We start from the raw sequence: 6,606 nt of genomic DNA on the forward strand, positions 1-6,606 counted from the left end.
GGGACAAGACAAGGCTGCCCATTGTCCCCATATCTCTTCAACATAGTACTTGAAGTCCTAGCCAGAGCAATAAGACAACTAAAGGAGATCAAGGGGATACAAATCGGAAAGGAAGAGGTTAAAGTGTCACTATTTGCAGATGATATGATAGTATACATGAGCGACCCCAAAAAAATCAACCAGAGAACTCCTTCAGCTGATAAACACCTTCAGCAAAGTAGCAGGATAAAAAATCAACTCAAAAAAATCAGAAGCCCTCCTATATACCAAAGACAAAAAGGCTGAGAAAGAAATTAGGGAAACATCACCCTTAACAACAGCCACTAATAACATAAAGTGCGTTGGTGTGACTCTAACCAAGCAAGTGAAAGACCTGTTTGAGAAAAACTTCAAGTCTCTGAAGAAAGAAATCAAAGATATCAGAAGATGGAAAGATCTCCCGTGCTCATGGATTGGTAGGATTAACATTGTGAAAATGGCCATCCTGCCAAAAGCAATCTACAGATTCAATGCAATTCCCATCAAAATACCAACTCAATTCTTTACAGACCTTGAAAAAAAGATTCTCAGCTTCATGTGGAGAAACAAAAAACCCAGAATCTCCAAAACGATCCTGTACAACAACAGATCATCTGGAGGTATCTCCATCCCTGATCTCAAGCTGTACTACAGGGCAACAGTAATAAAAACTGCCTGGTATTGGCATAGAAACAGAAAGAAGGATCAATGGAACCTCATAGAAGACTCAGAAATAAACCCACACACCTACGAATACTCGATATTTGACAAAGAAGCCAAATCCATTCAATGGAAAAAAGACAGCATCTTCAACAAATGGTGCTGGACCAACTGGATGTCTACATGCAGAAAAATGAAAATAGATCCATATTTATCACGCTGCACAAAACTAAAGTCAAAGTGGATCAAGGACCTCAACATAAAACCAGATACCCTAAATCAATTGAAAAAAAAAGTGGGGAACAGCCTAGAACTCATTGATTGGCACAGGAGACAACTTCCTGAACAGAACACCAACAGCACAGGCTCTAAGAGCAACAATCAATAAATGGGACCTCATGAAACTGAAAAGTTTCTGTAAAGCAAAGGACACCATCATCAAAACAAAACGACTGCCTACAGATTGGGAAAGAATCTTCACTAACCCTTTATCTGACAGAGGACTAATATCCAGTATATACAAAGAACTAAAGAAGCTGAAAAGCAGCAAACCAAGTAATCCAATTAAAAAATGGGGAACAGAGCTAAACAGAGAATTCTCGACAGAGGAATATCGAATGGCAGAAAAACACTTAAAGAAATGCTCATCCTCATTAGCCATCAGGGAAATGCAAATCAAAACGACCCTGAGATATCACCTTACACCCATCAGAATGGCCAAGATGAAAAACTCAAGCGACAACACATGCTGGAGAGGTTGTGGAGAAAGGGGAACCCTTCTCCACTGCTGGTGGGAATGTAAACTGGTACAACCACTCTGGAAAGCTATCTGGTGCTTTCTAAGACAATTAGGAATAGTGCTTCCTCAAGACCCAGCTATACCACTCCTAGGTATATACCCAAAGTTCGTTCCAGTACACAAAAGAGACACTTGCTCAACCATGTTTATAGCAGCTTTATTTGTAATAGCCAGAACCTGGAAACAACCCAGATGTCCATCAACGGAGGAATGGGTACAGAAATTGTGGTATTTTTACACAATGGAATACTACTCAGCAATCAAAAAGGAGGAAATCATGAAATTTGCAGGCAAATGGTGGGATCTAGAAAAGATCATTCTGAGTGAAATATCCCAGAAGGAGAAAAACAAACATGGGATATACTCACTTATATAGACCTATAAGATATGATAAACATAATGAAATCTATACACCTAAAAAAGATAATCAATTGAGCAGACATGGGGCAAGATGATCAATCCTCATTTAGAAAGACAGATGGGATGTGCATTGAACGTATGACAGGAGTCTACTGAGCGCATCTGAAAGACTCTAACTAGCAGTGTTTTCAAAGCAAAGACTCATGACCAAACCTTTGGCAGAGTACAGGGAATCATAAGAAAGAAGGGGAGTTAGTCTGATGGGGAAAGGATAGGAGCTCCACAAGGACCAAATATATCTGGGCACAGGGTCTTTTCTGAGACTGACATTCAACCAAGGACCATGTATGGATATAACCTAGAACCTCCACTCAGATGTAGCCTGTGGTAGCTCAGTAACCAATTGGTTTCCCAAAGTGAGGGGAACAAGGACTATTTCTAACAGGAACTCAATGACTGGCTCTTTGGCCTCCCCACCCCCAAAGGGAGGAGCAGTCCTGTTAGGCCACAGAGAAGGGCTTTGCAGCCAGTCCTGAAGATACCTGATAAAACAGGATCAGATGAATGGGGAGGAGGTCCCCCCCATCAGTGGACTTGGAAAGGGGCATGGTGGAGATGAGGGATGGAGGGAGGGACTGGGAGGGAATGAGGGATCGGGACATGGCTGGGATACAGAGTTAATAAAATGTAACTTATAAGAAAAAAAAAATTTCCCACTACCAGTTGTAACAGTTTAGAATTGAATAAAAGATGGAAATATTTCAAAAAACTGAAAAAATAAAATAAAATAAAATAAAAAAATTTTGAATTTGTTTAATTTAACTAGATTTTATTTGTAATACATCTAAAAAGTATTACAGAAGAAAAAAATCACAGAGTCCTGAGAATTTTAAAATTAAGAATTATATTCATGAAAATTAAGACCTATATTAAATAGTGGTATGCCAGAGTATAAATTTATATTCTAAATATTAAAAGCATTTTCTCTTAAATATTTACATGCTGTTATATTTTGATCATATTCCTTCTAAATACTTAACTCCTACTAGATCCTCCAAACTCCCTACACCCTCAACTTTATGTTTTCTTTCTTTCTATGTTTCTCTTTTTTTAATTTATTATTTATTAAAATAATAAATAACATGTATTTCAGCTGTGGCCTCCTCCCTAGTCTTTTCCCAATCCCTCCCTTTTCTCCTCTTATGCCCTCCCATAGTCCATTGATAAGGGAGGACTTCCTCCCTTTCCACATGACCCTAGTCTATCAGGTCTCATCAGGAATGGCTGCATTATCTTCCTTTGTGGCTGGGCAAGGCTACACCCCCCAGGGGGAAGTGATCAGAGAACCTGCCACTGAGTTCATGTTCACAAAGCCAAGAAGAAAAAAAAAAAGTGGGCCCTGGAGGCCCTGAAGAGACCAACACCCAACCAAAGATCATGCATGGGGAGGTCCTAAAACTCCTGCTCAGATGTAGCCCACAGATTCAGTCTCCAAGTGGGTTCCCTTATAAGAGAACAGGGGCTGTAATCTGGCATAAACTCAGTGGCAGGCTTTCTCCTTCTTTCAAGAAATTAAAAAAAATAAACCAAAATCTACATGTGTGCAGGTTCTCATGGCAGCCAGAGAAGTCCTGAGGACTTGAGCATGCTTTTCTGTCTCAAACAAAAATTACATACATTCATGCATCCATACAGCCTCTTCCTGTACTGGTGTTGAAGCTCATTGTGAGCTGCCATTAGACAGAACTCTGGTCCCTACAAAGGCAGGAAGTGTGTTTTGCTGCTGATCTATCCATCTTTAACTTTTTAATGTAGTTGTATTGCTTATTATAGGTATGTATGTGTATCCATAGGTGCAGGTCTTGTATATGTGTGGGAAGTTGTTTACAGGTCAGAAGAAGATTTGGAACTGGAATAACAGGTGGTTGTTGGTTACTAAATGTGTGTGTTGAGAGCTAAACTTTCAGGACCTGTACAAGAGCAGCAGATGCTCTTCACCATTGAGCCATTGTTCCAGTCACACAAGATCAGTTTGTTTTTCATTTGCTAAAGTTAGAATGCAGGTGTTCCCTTTTTCTTACTCTGATTGTTATTTTTAATATAGTGTTAAATTGCTTGCTCTATTTGCATAAATGAGTCTTCAGAAGGGAAAAGCAAAGGCAGAATATGTGTGCTAACAGGGAGGTTGTTTTGCATGTAGAATTGATTTCAATGCTTATTCTTTCTACTCACAGATCATTGTGAAATTTAGTCATTTGAATACAACCAAGTGGAAAACAGATTTTAAAATGCATTTTTCTGTGTCCAATAAGCTTGGTGAATAGTTAAGACTTTTAACTATAAGAAATTTAGAATCAAAATTAGCCATAATCTGAGCATCTGTAAAGCCAGTGCAATTAAAAATATCATATGAAAATTAAATAATTGATTGCCTTACTGGTATATTTTGTAAGTTACAAAAATATTGTGAAATACAATTCAGAACACAAACTCAGATCCAAACCATGTTCTACTGGTGCAAAACTATACAATTTAAAACATATCAGACCAAAATTAACTCAGTGCACATTATTTTCAAACTTAGTTTTGCTCCTAATACAGCTTCTAATATTCTGTGTTCTGATTTGAATTCACGAATTATACAATAATGGCCTGAATTATAATAGCATAATTTCTAGTTTGTTAGATAAAAATGAACATTTGTGTAATGACAACAATCCATGAGCATATTTCTATTTTTAATTAACCAGTATTGCTGCTTTTGCTCAAAGAACTGTGACCAATTAAGCTGATTATGGAGAAGGTCCTCAGGTCTTCATTTAGAAAGCAAAATAAAATCTGAAGGGTTATCCTAATTTAGGGTTGCAACCTTAGCCTGTTTAAGCCAATTTGAAAGAAAAAGACAGGCAAATAGAGAAGCAACTTTTATTTTTCGATAGGCAATATTAGCTTTGATACTTATGAGATTTTAGGGATACTTAGGGAGAAGACTTGGTCTCAGAAACATCGATCATCCAACATTATTGTTTAATTCTGTACTGGAAGTATTCAGAGACCCACAAAGGATTGATTCTGTCAGTCTTCTATCAGTTTTAATAAGTGAAATATGTGAAGGTTTTCTTCCAATAGTAATTGAGGACACACAACAGTGATATTGTATCTCCATGGAAGCAATTAATCATATGAAATATTGCCTACATCTCACTCAAAATAAGTAACAACATTTGCTGTTGTGATCACTCATTTGCTGAAAAATAATATTTCCTTTGACGCCAAAGGAAAAAAATGGGCTTTATATGCTCTTTGATGATGCCTTCTTTTCTTATATTATACATGGATGGATTAGAAAAGGGAAGCAAACCAACCGAGTAGAAATGAAGGTGGGTGCAAAGGCTTACTCCTTAGTCTTAGAGGTGATGTGATGAGTAAATATTTGATAATTTCTTCACCAATATGTAAACAACATGAGCCTCTACTCCCAAAGATTATATTTTACTGAAAGAAGTTATCAGAAAGTACACAATGCTCAGAATCATCAAGTATCTCAAAGCAAAAATAAAAATAAAATAAAATAAAAAGAGAACTCCATGTCTGTATAAAGATGTGAGGTCTATGAGGATAACAGACAGTGACATCCCACCACTGAGGCAAAAATAAACAATTGGCAACAAATTAGAAGCCCACAGTAGTTTTGCTTGTTGTCTAGAATGTAAAGAATGGAAGAAATTATCACAGCTATGCTGAGATAGCTCAATATTTCACTCATGACGACACAAGAAGATACAAACAGTTATCAGAAGAGTTAAGACAGTAGAATCAAGGCTTTTAAAATAGAGAAATGAAGCCAGGCATGGTGGCACACACCTTTGAGCCCTGCATTCAACGAGGCAGAGGCAAGGAGATTGCTATGAGTTCAAGGCCAGCCTACAAAGTGAGTAAAGTACAGTCACTGCTACACAGAGAAAACAAACAAAAAAATGCAAATTAATCTATATTCTGAATGGCTGTCATCAAGAAAACAAATGACAATAAAAGCTAGCTGTCAAGATTGTTGGGAAAATTAAACCCTTATTCAGTGCAGGTAGAAATGTAAACTGCTGTAGCGTTTATAAACATCAATGGGTGTTTGCTCAAAATATTAAAAAAGGGGGGGAGAGACCTGTACTGTGAATGTAGCACATAAGAAAAGTTCCAGAGCAATGAGAGACCTTACCTCAGAGGAGGTTGACGGCGTATCTGAGGATGACACAAAAGGTAGCATCTCAATGTTGTGGTGCTTTATTCTCCATATGCATGTGTGCACAATGCATGCTCTCTCTCTCTCTCTCTCTCTCTCTCTCTCTCTCTCTCTCTCTCTCTCACACACACACACACACACACACACATGCACACACAAAGTGTACCTATCAGAGAGATGGTAGACAAATAATGGAAAGCCTAGCAGAAAATGCTGTGAAAATGTGAAGGTGGGATCTAGCACTAGGTATTTATTTTGTGAAAGTATGTATTTACTACGACATATTTTTCTTCTATTATTGCTTAATGTTTCATTTTATGTGAATACAGCACGAGAATATCTCACTGTTCTTTAATTAGCTGTAATGCTTTGAATGTTTTTCAAAGTTCTCAAACTTTAAAACCAAAATGCTAAAAAGGTTATTATGTCTGTAAAGACTCAAATAAATGGAAAGTAAAAAAAAAAATTGGAAGGAAAAATTAATAAAGAGAATAATGAAAAAAAAGGGCGGGGGGGGGCGGGTCCAAGATGG

Source organism: Meriones unguiculatus, chromosome 11 (assembly GCF_030254825.1).
Source record: "Meriones unguiculatus strain TT.TT164.6M chromosome 11, Bangor_MerUng_6.1, whole genome shotgun sequence".
Taxonomy (NCBI): domain Eukaryota; kingdom Metazoa; phylum Chordata; class Mammalia; order Rodentia; family Muridae; genus Meriones; species Meriones unguiculatus.